The 22,066-nt window shown below is 35.7% G+C and overlaps 2 protein-coding genes across 12 annotated transcripts in view; one reads left to right on the top strand and one right to left on the bottom strand.

Moving 5' to 3' along the window:
- LOC118271716 (glyceraldehyde-3-phosphate dehydrogenase) overlaps positions 1 to 22,066 on the bottom strand; it is a 256,387-nt gene that overhangs the window by 149,444 nt on the left and 84,877 nt on the right. The gene's annotated exons all lie outside the window — the stretch shown is intronic.
- The window catches only part of LOC118271663 (kinesin-like protein unc-104), a 107,743-nt gene that overhangs the window by 2,014 nt on the left and 83,663 nt on the right, over positions 1 to 22,066 (top strand). For all 10 annotated transcript variants that reach the window (XM_050693741.1, XM_050693735.1, XM_050693740.1 and 7 more), the window contains one exon: positions 13,031 to 13,066. The gene's annotated coding sequence lies outside the window, so the exon portion shown is untranslated. The remainder of the gene's footprint in view (positions 1 to 13,030; positions 13,067 to 22,066) is intronic.

Here is a 22,066-nt window from a genome sequence, read left to right as displayed (position 1 = left end):
TATAGGGTGGCCATAACTTCGTGTTAGGTTTCAAGACTGTTCCTCAATATTTTAGTTAGTTGGGATTTCGAGATAAAATATTAATCAACAACAATGTTGCCAGATTACTTAAACTGTCGAGTATTGGGATACTTTGATTATAATATTTTTGTCTTATTGGAATTTTTATTCTGCCTTTTTTAATCGATTTTAGAAAAACAAAATTCACCTATTTATGTACTGCCTCGTTCGGCCAGTGATCGCAAGTGCGACAAGGGGCCTTGTGTTCGAGTCCCGGGTCGGGCAAAAGTATTACTGGGTTTTTTTCGGTTTTTCGAAGATTTCTCAGTAGTAGCACGGAGTCTAGAATTGTGCCCGGTATACGGTAATAAGCTCATCCCCCATTATATGGGACTTATAACACAGATCGTGAAATTGTACAGAGGCATTAAGTGCCGTAATGAACAACTTCTGCCTATTCCTTCTTGGATAAAAGGCGGGACGTTGTGGATTTCCAACATTATATAATAATAGTTTTGTAATAAAAGTATAATATTTTCCCCGCATAATGCAATGCACTGTCTTTAAAACTAGCGGAAGGTTTATGGGGCGCCTACCGCGGCGATGGTTTATCAGGAGCGGCGCCGCACGCGATCCCGTCGCCAGTTGCCGGTGAATGCACTCCAAACTGGCGTAGAGGGGTATTCGTAATTGAGCTACAAGGCTTTTTGTCTAGGAACATTTTTGCTAATGTCTAGCTGGGTTAGGAGTAGTAAAGTAATTTCTATTAGGTTAGGAGTGTTGTACAGACTACAGAAACAAGACGGGTTTACAGCTTAGTGTTTCAGTTTCTATTCCTGTTTTAGGTATGGTAGATTTTGGTTATTTGATATAAGTTTTTAAACTGACATGGTCACTAACACTATTATTAGAACTTATGACGGGATATTTACCATGTTTATTCACTTCGATTTGGTTATTTGGTTTCCAAAAATTCTCCGTAAAGCCCTGAAACAATTTGGAGTTATGGCTATACCTGTCATGTCTCCTATTCTAGAATTTGAATCATATTTGGCGAAAACCATGGCGATATTTCATACTGAACAGCTTCGCTTTGGGAAATGATTATGCATGATGTTATGTTAAATGTTGATCATGTTTTTAGTTAAATATTTCAATGAAAAAAGAAATGCGTCGTGCCAGCCATTATGAATACAACCAATAATAGAAATAGGTCATTTTCCAGTTGGAGAATACAAATAGAATTCAATTAACTCTCGTCCCTACATAGGTAGAAGGTAGCATTAACTCGATAGGCATCATTTCCATGATAATTTACCATTTACCCGGCCGGTGCAAGTACGTAGACGTACATATTTATCGTACCTATTTTTGCTTCCACGCAACAGCGACTTTGACGGGTGCCGTCGCGTCTGGTGCATTTTCTTAAGGGTGCATTTTGTAGTTTATTTTCTACGCAAATGAACACGATGCTATAAATTATTATCAGTTTTCAGTATATTAGGTATGTTTGTAAAGGACTTTCTTCCTTTTAGACTTAATGCTTTCTTGAAAGTGTATCAGGTATCCGCTGAATGCACTTCCAAACTGTCAGAACTACTTCATTTAATCCGTATTAAATATTAGCAACCGATCGAGATCTGAAAATGTACTTTACAGCCATGAACAGAACACTCGTTTTGCTTTGCCGAACACTTTAGTACTCTTAGTATGAGTGTGCTTTCTGATTGGTTGGCTTATACCAGCCGGCGAATCAGAGCGCTGGACGCGTTCTCGCTTCGATTACTTTAAACGTAAAGCAAACTCGTACTAAGGGTACAGATGTCCTAACAGAGAACAGACAGACAGACAAGTGCTTTCTGACAGGCGCGCCGGTGAACGAACTCAGAGTTTACATCGGAAATTATTATTTGTACCCATCTCTCAGGGAAGTCGGGGAGATTGACATTTCAATCATGGAAGTTGTCTAGATGCCGAGAGTTCTTATCTTGTGGTGTTTATAGGATAAAGGAGTTTAAGTTTTAAGGAAAAGAAATTAAATTTGCTTATAGCACTTTTATTCTAAGGTTGTAGTTGTCTTCTGGATGTGTGAATATTTATAAAACACTTTAGAGTAAAATATTTGTTATAGATACTTTAGAATAAAAGAGTAAAGAGAAACATTCACCAGTGTGTTAAGATGAAATGAAAATAAATGCTTTGACTTTATTCTAATTAGATCTTATCCCAACCATCAAATGACGTAGTTTCCGGTTGTCGCATAAAGGTCAACAGAATAAGGAAGCCTGTGTGAAGGTTTTTATGAGTTTCGTAAATTAGATAATACAGTCATAAGATCCTAATGTGTTGTGGAGGATAGATGGCCTCTACATAGATTGGTACATAGGCACGCTCTACATAGGTATCCAATCTGTTATTTCATATAGATTTGTAGGACTGTCTCTAAAGTATCTGAGATCTTTGTTGTAGGGACCTCCCTACCTCCCTAGGTATAGTTTAAATCTTTTTACACAGTTTACAGTGTTCCATTTATTAATAATTCTGTGTAATGTCAATACTTGGACTTCTTTCCCCTAATATTTGCTCAGAAATGTCTAAAGTTTATACGTTATGGCCCCGATGATAACTTCTCAGCCTATAAAATGGGCTTTTAACCGTTTAGCAGGTTTATGGCAATCAAAACTTTGTCTTACAAGAATTTAATTTGTCTTATGCGTGAACTTAAGCTTTATCTTCATGAGAGAGTTGCTTTAATAATTTCTTAACGCATTATGAGGTGCTAAAATTTTCAAGTCGAGTTTTTTTTTCAGTTTGATATTGCAGCGCAGTTGTTAGTCTATGCAAAGAGTAAGGTACTTCGATTTGACTCTTGTGTAGAGATAGAGATGTATGTGTGTGTTTGCTTTAGATCTTCTGAATAATTAAGCGGTAATAGTCTGTGATGTGGCTTTTGCATACCCATTGGGTATATCTTCAGTTCTGCGGCTTCTGCCTCCGCTAATATAGTTTTTTGTTTATCCTGCATAACACTGCGATCTGTCATGAACAATTAGCTGTTTCTTTGGCTGAGCCATATCTAATCCATAAATATTTCTATTGCTATATGTAGAGTGAGTTATCCAATAATCACTCTCTCTCTCTATTCTTTGACAAATCGATTCATGAGGTTCTAGTATAGTTATCTATAGATAAATAGCTACTATCTTTGCCAAATTACTTTCCTATACTTTAAATTACACACAAATCCATTAAAACCTGCTAACGTTTTTAATCCAATATATCCAAATAGCAAACAAATATTCCCAACAGCTAAAACTATTTATTAACGGACAAAACTTAAACTTCTCTATTCAAACTAAATGAAAACGTATTCATTAAACTAAATAAATTTACAAATTCGTTAAAGTTACAAAATGTTATTAAACTTTGATCCTGGCATGACTGGTCTTTCGGACCTTAAAAGCCTGTGACTAGTCTATACTATACAAATGCAAATAGACTTGGTTTATACAATTGCATACTAAATGAAATGCTTGTGACAGAAATTATTTTTATATTAAACTTAAATCTTGCTGCATTATGGGACTTGTGACAATAGTTACAAGTGGCTGTTATCTTATTATAAAAGTAGGTAATATGTTATTTAAATTGCACCTCTTTTTAATAGCAACATGCGCGCGTTTGTTACATTACTTACATAGATCACATTTAGGTAAATTACAACATGTAAATTGTAAAATATGTTATCTCATATATTTTTTTTTTTTTTTAACGGAGCCAAATAATGGAATCTACAGGGAATGGACACATAGTATTTTACAGCTATCCATATTCTTCTTTTTTAATATTCATAAATGGTGTAGAGGCTGTACCTACTACGTAGGTCCTACGTACCGTCATTCTCAACTGATTACTCGATTAATATTCTAGAAAGTTCGTCGAGTGTTACAGTTTATATCTATGTGTTTAATTAGTAAACATTTATATTTTGTAAACATGTGGCCATAGCTCGTCGTGTACAGATTTCAATGGAAAGGTACTGATAAAAGGGATAGATGTATAACACTTAAAACTGACCCTTATACATATGTATATATCTAGTTGTCTACATTAGATACATGAACATGGAAATAAATGAGACAAAAGAAGAAATAAGAATCTTCGTAGGTAATAACTCTAAGGTCGGTTTACCTTTACCCCTCACGAGACAAAGACATGAGCTTATGTGTGTGTACAGTTGCCATAATCTCATCTCGCCATAGATATTTTTTGTATCTAAACTGTCACAATAACGCCACTGTAGACTGCACTCCATTGTCGCGGCTCTTTACAGAATAAATGAGTTTTCTCTCATATTCCATTATGTAGTGTCGTATCGCGTGACAATAAGGTATAAAATAGCATAACAGAAGGTTCGCTCCGAACTAAACGTGATACGTAACTCGCTATGCAACGTGCACATAAAGGGTTACCATGTTGCAACTGTGGGTAAAGTTGGTCTTCTGATTACATTTATGCGGTGTGGCTATAATAATATTACCTACCTGTGCTGAATCTAGTGCAGAGTTTTATTAAAGAATCCTTTGACGTTCTTTCTTTTACATTGTATGCTAGGGCGGCGCTATTTTGTAAGAAACATGTGGCGTGCAAGGTAACAACAATCAGGACGATAGTCGCTAGTGACGATCACTTACCATCAGGTGAGATAGCGGTCAAACGTCGACCCATTAAATGTAAAAAAAAAAAAAAAATGTAATTTTTTTGTATGGCAATTTTTAGTTCCACACGTGACCGGTAGAGGCGCTGTAAAATTTTGACATACTAATACGTCGTTGCTAGTGACTATTGACAAATACTATTCCTTCAAACTTATGGTAGAGGTACAGTAGTAATATTTGACTTTGATGGTTTTCCAGTTTAAAAAAGATTGGTATTATTAGACCCTAATAAACAATGCCTCTGACCATACATATGTCATGATATGTTATTTATAAATAAGCACATAAACATGAAATAGTTATATACACGTGTCACTTCTACAGACTGCAAACTAAAGAAGCAATTTAATTAAAATCAAACGGAAATCCATTTCCTCCGTCCGTGTTGTGCACTGAGAAAATATTAATTGAATCCCGTTAAGCTGGTTGCAATAAAACATAACACACGTTGCCTGCCGTCGTGTGCACCTTGTGGGGTGGTGGACGTCGTAAAACGGGTTTAAAAGAGTGCACCCGGTGTTTAAACGAGCCTCCCCGTCTGCCAGTGTGTAGCTTGAATTATTACTACACAAACTGATATACGGACCACCGCCTGAAATGCTGTACACGTGTTATAGAGAGTAGTTTTTTCTGGTAATGTCATAAGTCCCATGTGAAAGGAGGGCAAATAATTTTTTATACACCAAAAAAAGCGCATACTCCTTTATAAAAGGCCGGCAACGCACCTGTGACTCCTCTGGTGTTGCAGGTGTCCATGGGCGGCGCTGATCGCTTACCATCAGGTGACTCGTTTGCTCGTTTGCCACCTATTCCATAAAAAAACCAGACTTAATTCCAGAGTCCGAGCTATTATTAGGAACTTTGCCCGCCCCGAAAATTGGACCTCAAACCTAGTAATATCTAGTTACTTGATCAACGTGTCAAAAAATTTGTTTGATAGTAAAAAAAACGAGTAGTTGAACTTACTAAATGCGTTTTCGTTTCCGAACGAGTTCGTTGTTGGAAATTCGAAATTCGACGTGCATTCCAGTAAATTGATTTGTGTGAAACTCGAAGCTCGGAGCTTTATTGAGAGGCACGGCGCTGGATGATACGTTTTGACTGGCATTCGTTCATTTCATTTTAGTAGGCAGTCGTGTATTTTTCAGACGAGTACACAAACAATAAGCTGGAAATGTTTCTGCTACATTTAAGTTGTAATAGGCTTATATCCCGGAGCAGCTGCCTAGCGGGTTAGCGGGGCTCCGGCTCGAAAAGCAAGAGTAGGAACGTGGTGGTTTATAGTCAGTAAGAGTCTGACACTCCCGCTCGCGGCACCCCAAGGCTATACTTTCATAGATTGTTCGAGAACACAACTTAAATCTTTTTAATCTAGAAGTAGAAGTATTCTAGCAATTTCCTACACAAATAAAATCAAGATTATCTAAATTCAGTAATACGTATTCCCACAGAAAATGAATGATAAAAAACCCAGTAGGTATTTACTTTGTTCCAAATGGAATTGATTTCATTACAGAGAATCGGATTCGTTGAATTTACCAAGACGAATGATACTTAATCCTTTCTAAATATTAAGCGTTGATCAGTAATCTCGCAGACATCTTTGTTTCGCTGTAATCCTTTAGTTCCGCTCCGTGGTTGTTGAATGTAACAAAATATAAACAATATTCTTTGTAGGAAACAAATTACATTATGTTTTTATTCATTCTTTCTGTATTGTGTAACACTTGTCTGTGTTATGAAAATTTGTTAATTTGATTTCAAAATTCTTTGTTACTCTGGTGTTACCAGGGCTCCGGCTGGAAAAGCAGGAGTAGGAACAGGGTGTTTTTTGGTCTGTAAGAGTCTGACACTCCCTCTCGCTTCATTTGTTCTTACCTGTTAACCATTCGCTTCTACTTTCTACTTTTATGTACGCAGCGTTATAACAAACGTTCGGATGAAGCAATTGTGATACCATATTATGTTACAGTTTCTTCGGAAAATGGAGATTATTTAATGTATTTCTGAATTTAAAAGTTCGTGTATTTTAAAGGTTAAAGCTGTCGAGTTTTCGCTGTTAGCATTACGGTAGATCCTTCTTGGAAATGGTTGTATAATAATAACCCGCTTTACCTCAACCAGTTACCTGAATACACAGGCTTTAGGAGGCTCTGTTATATCACTAGGTGTCAGTTGTGACATTGCTTTGTATCCATTTGAATTTATGATAAAAATTAATTTAAAAGAAGTATATTCTCTTTATTAAAAATTGGTTGTCTTATTTCACAAATATACTTTTAAACGGTGGTTCAAGATAACTGCGGGGCGTGTGTCGTGTGTCAAAGCTGCTCATGAGTATGAGTCCCTAGCGTGGCTTGAAAGTAGTCGAGTTAAACGTAAATAATATTTTTCTTGATCTAGAGATTAAACATTAAACGACTGTAAGCTTAATAAAATAACCCTACTCTAAAATAGATGAGTAAATAACTGTATTTAACACCAGTTTAATAGTAAAGATACTTAAACTAGTTAGTTATAACTGAAACTTCGAGTAACAGTCATTTGCAGAAGTGTAGGAATTATAGCTAGATTAGTCAGCTTGTCACAAACAATCTAGGTCAATTGTTCTCTGGTTTAGGACTCTCTAGTTAAATATAGTGCATCTAGATTGTCTGAAGTAGATATACTCGTATTTATGTATTCCGTTCAGTGTTCGTGCCTTTACCGAACTAGCTAATAACAGTCTTAGGATTTTGTCATGCGTGTTGTACATCTGTATTCTACTGACAAACATTTATACTAGGATTTGCTTTACCGTGGTCTTCATCGACGAACATCACATAATTATTATAAAGTCCCTCATACCTGATGCTACAAACAGACTTAAAATTTTTGGTTCTGCACAGGAAAGACAGTGCAAACGTTTAGTATTACCGCTTAGTTATCGCACACCTCCGGCCTCCGTAAAATTATAGTCTCCTATAATAATACATATCTACTGTCTATATTTTAAACTAGCTTCTGCCAGTGGTTTCGTCCGCCTTCCCTTAGGATAAAAAGTCCTAGTCTAATCCTATCACCCAAGACAGCTCCCTGTTGGTATTCCAAATTTTATCAAAATCCGTTCAGTAGTTTCAGCGTGATTGACGGACAAACATCCAAACAATCAAACTTTCACATTTATAATAATAGTGGGATCTCTTAAACAGTATGTTTCCTGAAAGATCTTAATTAAAAATATGTTCTAAACGGGCTCACTTCATTAACTTGGCCATTAGACACTGGTGACAAGTCTGCGGCCGCCGTCGCCCGGCGCTGGTGACACTTGATGCAAATTTAACTACCGCCCGCCGTTAGGACTTAATTGAACAAGCTTGTTCTCGGTTAAAAACATATTGTTTAAATATTTTTTTATGTACATTGCAGACTATTTTTAAGAATTTTCTAGACGTATTTAGATTGAAATCAAATCTTTATTATAACTTTCGTGAGACATACTAAATTAATTATTATGTTATAGGCTTACACGACGCGGCGACTGTCGCGGAATGCTGCTCATTAATATGGGCCTCTAGCATGGCTTGAAACTAGTCGAGTTCCTCTTCAAACAGTTACGTGAATTCAAATCATTGTATTTTTTTTTATTGGAGGTTCCAATAATGTTTTGTCGTAAATATGTATTGTTGTTTTAATTACACAAACATCTGTGAAAGATGTTTTTAATTTGGTCCAGCATGGTTCAAGGCTGCTTTACAATGCAGAAATTCTTCACTCGTGTAAACGAAGTCCGTCTACCATCGTTAACGTAAAATATTGCGGATGTAAGAGGAATATTAAAGTTAAGCGGATTGCTGTCGGCATTATGAGATTATTTAATTAATTAGTTCCCTTTGTTTCCGAGTCAAGGTTTTTTGCTGTTAGAAGTAGGTTAAGTAGGTCATTATATTGGTGATCAAAATTTTGTTTGGCATTGTATTATTGATTGCCTCGTTAGTTGAGAAGGTGTGAGTTATTGTTGAACAGAAGGTCTTAATTTAGCCCTGGTCAGGATAGTTGTTTAGGTAATACGTTTGGTTCTAGAGCCTTAGTATACTATTACAATAGTTGCAAAATTTTAACAGGTTTTGGCAAATCTGCAATGTTATACAATTTTGACAAAGTTACAATGTTATACAATTTTGACAAACTGTAATGTTATTCAATTTTGACAAAGCTGCAATATAATACAATTTTGACAAAGCTATAATGTTATATAATTTTGAAACTGTATTAGCAGACTAAGTCCCTCAGGCTTTATAAAATGGTTACAAGATGATTTGGATATTTCAAAATAGTAATCTCATCTCAATGTTAAACAAAAGAATTGATTATTCACTTCTACGTGGTACTAATAGAAATAATGTAATTGGCGAAGTGGGTGTAGTGTTATTAACCTTCTACCTACACCTACACTATAAAAGACGTAATACCATTTCCATTCTTCGTTTTTTCATATTATTGGTATCGTAGCAACAAAACTTTGATTCTGAACTAACATGATTGGATTATCTGCTATATCTATCGGATCTAATTTCCATTTCACCTTGACAATAACATTGTGCTACATTCAGAACGTCACAGCCCCGATACATAAGGGTTATGTAGAGAATCGATACTCATCATATAAAATGTACTGAATTTCATTATGCGTGATTTACCAAAACTGGGAATGTTGTAGGCGGTATATAGAGTATACAGAGTATATAAGTGTGGGAGAGCCATGCTTCGACACGAATGGACCGAAGTGATACCACAGTCTCACAGAAAACCACAAGAAACAACGCTTGCGTTGTGTTTTGTTATGTGAGTGAGGTTACCGGAGGCCCAATTACTCCTTCCATTGGGAAGAATCCCCGATTCCCCAAAAACCCTTAAATTCTTAACTCCCAAAAGGCCGGCAACGCACTTGTAACGCCTCTGGTGTTTCAAATATCCATGGGCGGCGGCGATTGCTTACCATCAGGTGATCCGTCTGCTCGTTTACCGGCTTATAACATAAACAAATATATAAACATAGTCTTTCACCATAATGCGCGTCAGTAATGCTTAGTGCTAATCAAATTATTTATATTCTCGGCACATTACTGTCGGCGCCTCGTAGGTGCGTACTATATGTCTTTCGTTATCAAATTTCCATTACATGTACCTTCACCTAATAATATTCTACCTCTGTCGCCTTCTCTTAAAAACTTCGCCGGACGTGCGGTTCTGTTTTCGTATTTATTACTCAATGGCCTCCCATTCGATGTAATTTCGACTTTATAAACTGTAAAATAAGGTCGCATTTAACGGTGGAGCGTTGTTGAAAGTCTGAGGTGTCGTTTTGGGAGCTTACTCGGGTCGCGTTATTAGAGTCTTGTCCTTCTTTATTGGAATATACGAGGGGCTCGATGCCTCCCCCCACTACCCGCGCCCCCTCCCCTGTCATTGAGAGCTGCGGTCTAGTGAGGCCGATGCCTGACAGCACGAGGGATGCATTCGACCTCTCATCCGATTAAGTAATTGCCTCATTTCACTCAGTCGGATCTCTATATCATTATTAAAACTAATTTATTCTAGTACAGCTACGTTAAATTAGTTTACAAATTCGATTCGTGTTTCGTAAGTTGATTATCATATTTATCCCCTGTGAGGCTAACGTATTCAGTATTTGTTATGAATTTATTGACGTGCTATTCCACACAATATGGAGATTAACTATTTGAGCACTAACCATGTAGGTTCTTTAGATCCAGATAACACTAAATTGGATTGACTCAGCGTTATTTTATCTGGATAATTTTATTATTTAATTTTCATAAAAGTAGTTAGAGTTTTATATTTTCTAAACTATCATAGGATTTATAGCAGCATAAAATTTTAATGTTTATTATATTTTTACTTCACCACAGATTGTACTATAATTATTTTAAAACGGATAGCAGAAACAGAAACATTTGTTTCACGTAGCGAGTCATGTGAAAAGCTCTCGTCTTCGTAGCGGCTACGTAACCGCGTAGCAGTGCTACGAGACTGCTACGCCCGGCGGGCACAACGCTTTGTTTCACACGATGTTAATACGTCATGAGATGGAATTATATTTCTGTTGGAGGGGTAAAATGGAGGGGAAATGTTATTTATATGAAGTTATGTATACCATGTATGTCTACAGATAAGATTTAAATGATTTGTGTACAATTGTTCTCAAAAGTAGGTCGTGAAAACGCATTGTTTGTTTGGGTGTTGTAATTTATAAATTAAACGCTTCAAAATTACTATAGCTTGTATGAAACTGAATATGTTATTCCATGTTATGAAGGAAAAGATAAATATAATTTACTTTTATGACCTATTTAAAAGAATATCCAACGATTTCTAGCTCAATACGCTGTCCATGTTGCAGTCACGTTCCTAATAAAATGCTTTAAAACAGTCTTTTAGCTCTTTGAAGGCGCTAACATTGCCATTGCACATAGTTTAAACACTAGTTCACCGCTCCATATACTTTATTTAACGTTAATACAGCTCACGTACGCAACATGTTACGGTAACGGCTACTGTAACACTTGCTAACAGAACAAAATACACCCTGTAACTAAACCACAGAGTTGTTTTTCTATTCAATAGTTTTAAATAACGTTTTGCAGCGTTGCAGCAACTGTGTTGCGGGCTGTAACATGACCACGGTCTGCTCGTTATATTTTATGGGAGTTTTCTTTTCTTAGGGATTTGTAAGAGTGTAAGGTGGCTTTGTGAACATTTGTTGGGAATTATGTTGCATAGGTAAGCTACAGTTAAAACTGTATGGAACTTTGTTGTAATGTACATTATGTTGTTGGGTATATGTTTTTTCATTTATGCTTAGTTTTGAATACAGTTATGGTGAAAAGTGAGTGTACATTCTACAGTATAACGTGCCGTAATGTGCACCTCTGCTTACCCATTCGGGGATAAAAGGCGTGACGTTGTTTTTTTATTGAATACAGTATAATATAAAGTATACTTGGTTTCACGCTAGGCAGACCCACCCACTAGTTGTCATTGGGCGTGAAAGAGTAAAGGTTTAGCAGTGGACATCTTCCGACTAATAAGCATGATGATTTGATCATCATCACACCATCGTATTGTCTGGAATTGTATACGATGTTCGGCATTAGGTCCAGGATACGTACAACAGAATTAATACAAACATTAGTGGATATAGGTATAAAATAACGGACGTGATATTAAACTTATTTATTTAGTTCACAAATATAATAAAGAGAGAAAACAATATTCTCTATGAGGCTGTTATTTCATTATATTATATTTACTTTTTGTTTGGTAACAGACTGATAAAAGCGTGTTAGCTGTACCTTCATGAGTGAGGTATGAGATTGGTTTTCGTAACCTTATCCTTATCCAAGGATATTGCGTCTTTCTAAAATATTACACAGCTTTAATATAATGATGGTCTCAGTAATAGTATGAAGGTTAGATCATGCGGCTGCCCTGCTGTGTTTATATTCGTCTAGATTGGCACCCTATCGTATGATAATATTTAATACTAGCGGACCCGACAGACGTTGTCCTGTCTACACGTTAATTTGAAAATTTTATTCTTTTTTTAATAAGCTAAAACATTCTGGAACTTTTTGATGAAAATTATTATTCAAATGTTATGACAATATCTAACGTCATTAATATTTGACACTGCGATGGTAGCGCCGTCCGTCGGATCCGATGTAAAACATTCCAAAATCAACAACTACTAATAAATTAAAAATTAATTAAAAAAACATTGTCCAGCGGACAAAATTGTGAATCTAAACCATTCTCAGATCCTCTTGAACACACACAAAAAGTTTCATCAAAATCCGTCTAGTCGTTTAAGAGGAGTTTAGTGACATACACACGTACAGAAGAATTATATATATAAAGATTACTCACATGTCGATGTAATAAGCGTCTCCCCGCTTAAAACGATTTTTTTTCTATTGTAGTCCTTGCAAGGTGCGTTTACAAATACATACAAGCCACTCACAGACCCGTGGTAGCTGTCTGTGGTTTACACATAAAATTTTATTTATCCGTGCGTAAATCAAAACCGTATCACTGTATAGAGCAGTACCCTTAGTACAAGTTTGCTTTACGTGTTCGCCGGAGCTGATTGGTTGATTTATTCGAGCTGGTTCAATCAGAGTGCCGAAGTGCGCTCTCGTTTCGATTACTTTCAACGTAAAGTAAACTCGCATACTAAATGTACGTTGCCTGTCAGCCACTACGCCAATCATGTGTTTCCAATAAACTTAATGTTGTTCCTATTGTTACAGATGTCACCAGCCTAATAAGGCGGGTTCCACGTCAAGGTAAGTTCCAGTCACTACAAAAAAGTACATGAAAAAAAGGTTTTAATGTCATACCGTGATGGGCCTTATTTCAAAACGCCTTAAATCCTCATAGGATATCATGACGGCCCATTACCTATAGGTCTATTAACTTGATGAATGTTTCATTATTTTGAGTGAAACCTAAGTTTATATGGTAATTTTTATGGAGCATTTTATTGCCTCTTTTCTGTGGTTATGTTCGTAGCTTTATGAGATATCGAGACTTTTACTTGATGTGATTGGGTCCGTGGGTCCTGACTGAGTATTTGCATAAGTATCTCGTATCTTTCTTTTTTAATATTGGCCTGGATTTTGTATTAGGTCTGCTGGTAATCTTTTAGTTTAACCGACTTCCCAAAAAGTGGGAGGTTCTCAATTCGGCCGGTAAGTTTTTTTTTCTATGTATAATATGTACACCGATTACGCCGAGGTTTATGGACCGATTTTCGTGATAATTTTTTAGTTCGACGCGGATTTTCTCAACTAAGGTCCCATTACAAATTTGATTCAGATTCGTTCAGTAGTTTTTATCATGGGATTTTCTGTATTGTACATTTTACTTTATATAATTACTTGATTTTATGATTTAAATGGATGGTACTCTACTTAATTAGGACGTATTTCCCATGAAAGGTGTCAAAATCAAAATACATGTCGGTTCAGCTAACAACAACTTAACCAGACATTGTGTAACACATCCTTAGATTAATTGGCCAACCTGCAGGGAACAATGACTCCTATTATCATTAAATTATGACATACAATTCCATTATTAACCAAACACTATGTTAGTAGACTATGACAGTTTCTGACGGCACTAAGTTAAACTGATTCATGCATTGCACATAATTACTCTTGTCAGTTGTACATACGGCACATTAAGCTATACACAACCAGTTTATCATGACCTCGCGTTGTATAGTCTTACTGCATATTTAAAGGTCAGTTTATACTGGTTTTGTATAACTTTACATGTACACGTGTCGACTCCAGATTGTGTCAACGAGATGTAATGGATTAGTTCCATCGACTGTCTAGTGAGATTATGTATTAATTGATTAATTATTATTATTGTAGCAGCTGTGGTACTTTGGTTGATATAAGTTATCTATCTCAGGGTAGATTGAGGTTATCTAAGCAAGATTTTGATGTAGAAGTATAAGTTTGGTAATTAAATATGTAATTCGTAGTCTTACACAAAATATGGGTCTGCCAAGTATAAGTCTAAGTCCAAAACACAGCAAATGAGTTGAATCACACAAAAATAGAGATGATAAATAATATTAAATGCTTGGTTATTTCTACAAAATACTTTTTTGATTTTTATTAATAAAATAAATTGTTAGGATTTAAGCTTCACGAATCGAAGAATTACATTTTTATTGGGTGATCATAGAAAACATAGGTTAAAAGTAGGGAAAACAACGACATTTGAAGGAATTTTCCCAAAACTGTCCCAACTTAAACACAATTTCTTTCCAGAACGTTCGTTAGCACAAAAACCAATACCTTTACAAGCTAAACACTTAGAATACGATAAGTATTTAAGTAACAACTTAATCAAATCCAGACGCGGCAAGGGGTGTCATTGTTAGGCACTGAGTACCTCGTTATGTTGATTACTGAACCGTTATTTGATTACTACAATTGTTTCAATCACAATGCGAGACAACCCTATTAATTTGGTTTGTGTGTTCTGTTCGCAATTGTTTCGGTTATTGCGATATTGTTTTTTCTTGTTTTTGGGGTCTGTTTAGGGAATTAAACTATAGAACTATAAAAGGACAAAACACTTTTATCAAAAGGCATAATTATCTAGTGTAGTTAATAAGTAGTTAGTTAATTAAGGCATAATTATCTAGATATACAAAGCTCTGCTTATCGGTTTGCATTTATTTATATGTTTTTTTTTTGAGAGGGAAAGACATTCCAATGACTTCTCCCGTCATGGGTGAGGCGAGATGGAGTGTTAGACTCTTACTGACTTAAAACCACCCCGTTCCTTCTCCTGCTTTGAGCCGGAGCCCCGGTAACCTGTTACGTTGTCCGCAGCTCCGAATCGGGAATATAGGTGTATGAATTTACTTTACGTTTAAAGTAATCGAAACGAGAGCGCGTTCGGCGCTAGGTTAAGGTTGTATAACGAATAACAACGAACGAAAGTACTTACATTATATCCTCAAACTTACCTAATACTGTTTCCACAACACGACATAGTATGTAGGTACAAAATTAAATCGATATCGTCTATTTTCAACATAGTTTGAAAATTGTAACTCGATCACACCTCTAGGGGATTTAAAGAAAGTGTGGCAACACGAGATTAGGTTATATTTACCTACGTTATGTAAGCTTTAAAGCTGTTATGTATTCATGTTACTATAAACTATATGTCGTATACTTTGTGACACAAATCTCATGTTAATAAGGTCACGTTTTGTTTACCAGGAAGGCTTACTGCGGTACTCAGATTCATTTAATTATTACATAAACTATACTGCGTATTTTGTAACGACTTTGTTCGGAAGACAATTGCTAAGGAATCAGTAAATGACTCTGGTTTTGGTTTTAGAATAAAACTAATTATTCTTTGCTATCTATGATTCTTTTTCTTTTCCGCTTACAATCCATCGTCACAGTCAAATAAAATTCAAACGTTTGCCTTGTTGGTTGACCCACGATCTGATGATCTGTGGATCTCGAATTAGATTCCCGTGTACGAAAAAAGGTGTATTTATCGGTGTTTTTCTCAGTATTTAATGTTAGATATCTTACATACATAACCTTACGCCTTTCTCCCATGGAGGTAGGCAGAGACAGACTTATGTATCAGATATTTTATGTAGTGTATAAAAATAAGTGCATCTATTATGACATGTGACTTATAACAATTAGCTAAAAATGCAAGCATGCTCTGTCTACTACTTCAGAGAGTAAAAAGCATGATGTTTAGTTGTGTTTATACTAAATATGTAGTAGTCGTTGTCTACCCAGCATCTGTGTCTTCGAGAGACCTCGCTCCTGCAACTGGGTCAAGGAATTTCTGATATCCAATGTAGTCCTGCGTTTTATACTCACATACACATACACGATGTGTAGGTAAAGAGAGTATGTATGTGTGTGTAAGGGCATCCCTGTTATTAAACATGTATGCGTTCAGAATTCGTGTTAATTTTCCATGTTTATGATTATTTTATTCACTTCTCTTACTGTTGTGATGTTTAGGTTTTTAAACCAATTTATTGTGGAAAGGCATTCATTCTCATTTTGAGTTGCCTTATATTAATAGGGATGAATCCGTAATTTTTACATTTAATCTAATTCTATTTAGAATAAAGTTCATCTTTAATTTCTTGCATTGATGTTTTTTGATTTAAGACTTATTTACAAAATTATAATATACACTTAATAGTTTATCGCCGTACTCAGAGTCATTCAACAATCACTTAACCCAGTCCTTAGCAATTGATTTTGGAACAAAATCGTTACTAAGGAATAGTTTAAGTAACCAATAAAATGTATTTGAGTACGACAGCTAGTTATAACAATTTAACCTGTTTACTAACCACATCAATTCATCCAATACAAAACAAATACAACAAAGTTTATCACAACAAAAGGCGTGACCCAGATCCTGTGCATATAAATTAATTCTGTGACATATTAATTAGCGCTCACGATGGGAGAGAGAGCCTATAGTCGGGCTAATTGGCTTCGTATTACAATGTAAGACGCTGGCTGTACACCTGCGGTACTTTGAAATATGTTAAAATCTCCCTTAATTGTTAAGATGGTTTCTGTGGAGATAAGTTGAGATGGGAATGATGTTTTGTATTGATTTTTGGGTTGTGAAAGGATTGTTTGATTGTAGTTTGGATTGGCTAAATAATTTAGCTTAAGTAATGATATTATAAGTGAACAAGGTGTAGATAGGCTATTTAAACCACTTCTTCACATATGAATACGTTGGTAGCGCAATGCAAGTTTGGGGTAAAATAGGACTACTTAGGGCGGCTTGCGCATCGTCGCTAAATACAGTTTAAGAGTGACGTAAACGCATTTAGTCTGCTAATTATATTTAGCGTCTTGCACAACAAAAATTTAGGCACTAATCACGTTTAACGAACTGTCAAAGTTAAATACCCAAAGATGGCTATTTAGCTTCGCTAAATACGTTTAGTACCAATCACACGTCATCATATTTATGTAGGTTATAGACATTTTACTATTATTTTATAAAAGATTGTAAAGAGGTCGGTAGGAAGCTTGTAAGATGGATTTGTGGGAATTGTATTCTGACGACGATGAGAAGATTATAGAATATATTAATAGACCGAGGGAATTGTTTGAGAGAGCAGACTTATTTGGAATGTATTCGGACTACAAATTCTTCAGGTTTCGTCTAACGAAAGAAACCACTATATTTTTGTTACAGCAAATAGCCCCATAACATTTAAAAACCAGCAACAAGTAAGGAAATGTACTTATATTAATAGATATGGACTGCCTCGTTGGCCGAGTGGTTGCAAGTGCGATTCCCGGGTCGGGCAAAGTATTATTGGCTTTTTCGGTTTTTCGAAAGTTTCTCAGTAGTAGCACGGAGTCTGGACATGTGCCCGGTATAAGGCAATAGGCTCACCACACATTATATGGGACTTACAACATAAATTGTGAAAATTGGGTGTAAACATAATGTGTGGCTTAAAGGCGTGACGATATGTATGTATTAATGGATATTCAATAAATAGTAATAAATAAAAACTAGCAACAAGTAAGGAAATGTACTTTTATTAATGGATATTCAATAAATAATAGCTATTTTGACCTAGTCATTTTGCTTTTCACTCTGTTTTATTTGATCAGTCTTTTTGCACTCAATAATATGGGTGTATGGTTCCATCGCTGCAAGCAGTATTATCAGTTCTTCTTTTGTAAAATTAGGCCCCCGGGCCCTAGAAGAAACACTTTTTTGCCATGGTAATTATGACTCAACTAAAATAATTATTAATCAATAAAAAATACCACGAGAACAATTCACAACAGCACAATGTGTGACAGCTCGGTTGACTTGATGTGTCAGTTGAAAGTTCGTCGGTCCATATTACGCATTTTTGTTTTAAGAAATGCAACAATTTTGCTCTAAGTCAAATCTACAACGCACGAAAGTGTAAAAAGGAACGCAAGAAACTGCATTACCGACTCTCTAACTATGATTAGTTAAATTACCATCCATACGGACATGAGCAAGAGATTTTTAATTGTATTTAGGTTAAACATATTTAGCAAGATAAACACATTTAACTAAATTCTGTTTAGACCAAATGTTGCGCAAGCCGCCCTTAGTCACATATTTATGTGCCACTTTTTGAGCGCTTATAAGTTATAACCTATCTACACCTTTTTGTTTATAATATCGTAAGCTTAAATTATCTGGATTAGTTGAGGCTATTAGGCAAAAGCTTAATGTTAATGTTAACAGCTTTATAAGTGATTCAAATTATTTATTTCATAACATTATTATTGGACTTTTTTCGGTTTTTAGAAAATTTCTCGGTTGTAGCACGGAGTCTGGTTTTTGCCCAGTACCTATATGGCAATAGGCTCACCCCTTATTACATGGGACTTATAACACATATGGTGAAAAGTGGGTGTACATTATATAGCGGCATAACGTGCCGTAACGTTCACCTCTGCCTACTCCTTCGGGGATAAAAGGCGTGACGTTGTGACGTGATGATTTCATAACATCTTTTCCAAATCACAAGACAACAAGTAAACAAACAATAAATCTATTATTTTTCTCTCTTTTCTCCAATGAACAGAGGAAGCGAGACCAATTGAGTTTCGTCTTATTAATTGTATTTACCGGCCTTCCGGACCGGACGACTGGTTTACGATTGGACCACCGGCCACAAGGGACGTAACTTGCCGTACCGGTACTTTATCCGGTTGAATTACGGCGCCGTTTCAGGTTTTTAAAACGTCTGCTTTATAGTTTGGGAGTAGTTCTCGTTGAATGTTATTTTGTTGCTGTGGGTCTTTGCACTCGTTGTGGAGTGCTTGAATTATTTCTGTTGAGTTCAAATTGGTTCAATTCTTTTGTCAGTTTTGTGTTGTTTGCTTTTCCTGATAAATGAAGATTTGATCCTACTAATATTATAAATGCGAAAGTTAGTGAGTATGGATGTTTGTTACTTTTTCACGCAAAAACTAATGAAGGGATCGGGATGAAATTTGGAATAGGGATAAATTATGGTCTGGAATTGCACATAGGATATTTCATCCCACGGGAAAGAAGGCGAAGCCGCTAGCAGAAGCTAGTACTAAATAATTGTTAACATATTACTTATGATTTTCTAAATACTAAGAACCTACTAGAAATTGTTATTGTGGGTAGGGTTGGTAGGGTTTACAATCAATTTTTAAAAAAGTTTGTTAGCGCCTTAGAAAAAGCTAAGTTCTATACTAAATTAGAAGGGTATTGATAAGTCCTTTGTCTAGTGCCAAATAGAGCCTAGTTCATATAAATTGATGTCCTAGATTATAGTTATTAAGCTAACCTAGTTTTCGATGTAAGAGACTAAATGGATAATTGATATAACCACTAATGAATGGGTTGCCTAACTCATTTGTATTAAGGCTACAAATATGTAAATAATTTAGAGCAGAGTTAAAAAGAATTTGTAGTGTATCTAACTGATAACTGCGCTTGTAACCCATCTCCTCTAATGGTCGCTTAAATTTTAGGAGATCAACAGATAGAGACAAACAGGCACGTATTTACCATCTGCGTTCCTAGTTGTTGATTTTAATTTTCACCCGTAATTTTTACAGTTATGTCAAAGTCTTCGAACATTTTTAAGTGTTTCTATGTTCACCTTAAATTTTAAATGAACTAAGGAACTGTTTCTATTTTAAACCGTACACAAACTCGGTCCGGATATTACAGTTAACTTGTACGATAGATTGTCAAACTGAATTCCCTGCGCAGACAATTTGATTCGTCGGGGCAGGAAGGTAAACCTCGTTCCTATCTTGTAGAGATCTTTTCCTGTTAATAGTTTAGATAGAACGTCTATCTACATTTTTTGCAAAATGTTGGATGCTCAAAGGGGTATTGATTAGAACAATTGGTAGCCGATTAGATATTGAATGTGCGATATTTTTTAAGGACATAGAGTTGCCTTAATCTCCACTCTTGGCTGGTGAATTGGAAAGGGCTTTATTAGAGAACACTGCTGCCCGGTTTCTCTCAAAAATCCCGTGTCGTGTCCCGCTTAAAGCAGTTGTAATTAATGCCTTCTTCTCTGCCGATACCACGCAGCTTTACTTCAAGGTATTTCTTCAACTCACAATGTACCTACTGTGTCATGTACGTACACTCTACACAAATATATTCACCTCGTATTTAGAACGTGGCGACCGCCCGCTTTCAACTCCATGCCAGTTTCATGGAATTCATATTGCATTTAGTTGCTACACATCCTGTATGTATATTGTGTACGTATGCAAACTACGACCCATCCTGTTCATTTGGAAACTTTTCAAGCATAGTATTTTAATCGTGTATCATGTTTGTTTAGAACTGAACTGAATAAAGAATAGTCGTAATAATTGTATGTACTATTTATCTTTGTACAATTATTTAGGTATCCAGCTAAAATCTTGTTAATACATACTTCGTTAATTAAACTAATTAGTTTAGTTTCTAGTTAAGTTTTATTTACTAAGATATTTGATGGTCGTCAGATTTCATAATTTCGAATTGTTAGTTACTATTTATTTTAAACAATTACTGTTTTTGTAAAATTAGTGCAATGTAGGTATGTATAATAAAATCTTTATTTTAGTCACAAATATGTTATATGTTATATCATTATTATTTATTCAATAATATCCGAAAAGACAAAGTTTCATACAATTTGTCTTAACAAAACAAAAGAAAAGTAACGTACAAACTTAGGAACTGATGTAAAATGTTTCCTTGAGTTTCTGTGGGACATGACTCACAATCACAACTCATAGGGACGGACCCGTCTCAACTTCAGAATATTCGAGCTAGACATTAGAATCATTTGTAATGGCAAATTGCGTCAGTGACTTTCAACCTTTGCCACGTCATGGGTGACGCTAGACCCGTCCAGGATTTGTTACTCTTAGGTATCCTTAGTAGTAAGTAATTTGTAACTCTTTTGATAACTGTGAAATGATTATAGATATGGGTGTTTTTCAACAAGAAGTGTGCTATGCTACATTGCCGTAGATGCATTTGGCATCCACTAACATATTTATTGTTACATATAGCTTAGCTCTGGTGGAAACAGATTTGATTAAGGTATTTTTTTTACATATATGGAAAGATGCATGTAATGGATGTATAGCATACATGATGGCTTCTCTACTATCGATACACCACATACTTGAGCTACGCATCTTACACTTTGCGACGAATCGTCATAACACATCTTACTCGCACCCATAGCTTAGTATCAGTCGAAACGGCCACATAGTTTCACAACTTAGCTATTATATGTATATCTGGTGGAAAAGCACACTACGAGGCAGAATTATCTGTGAATGAAACTAAAGGTGACTTTGTGAGTATAATCTGTAACGACATGGGTGACGCGAGACTTGTCCGGACTTCTCCATTCTTTGTAGCCCTTAAAAGCCAGATTTCTCTGTAAGTGAAACTAAGGTGACTTTGTCCATAATTTTGTAAATAAATGCTAGTTCCCAGACGTTGGTTTATCTTTTTAATCTGATTGGTGCGTCACAGGCGCGACCGCCGGGCGCCATGTTGCTCAGAGCAAGTTGTATGAGTGGGCTGCATGTGTTCCACTTATTATTATAATTAGTCGTTCGCTTTATGACTTTGATTTACGCGTTTATTGTAGTTATTTAGGATTAATTGATAAGATATGTCATAATAAACACAACAATATTCCTTACTAGTGATTTTGTATCGAAAACAATTGC

The sequence above is a fragment of the Spodoptera frugiperda genome, chromosome 5 (assembly GCF_023101765.2).
Source record: "Spodoptera frugiperda isolate SF20-4 chromosome 5, AGI-APGP_CSIRO_Sfru_2.0, whole genome shotgun sequence".
Taxonomy (NCBI): domain Eukaryota; kingdom Metazoa; phylum Arthropoda; class Insecta; order Lepidoptera; family Noctuidae; genus Spodoptera; species Spodoptera frugiperda.
Note: the sequence above shows the minus strand (reverse complement) of the source record. Positions and strands in the feature narration are given on the sequence as shown.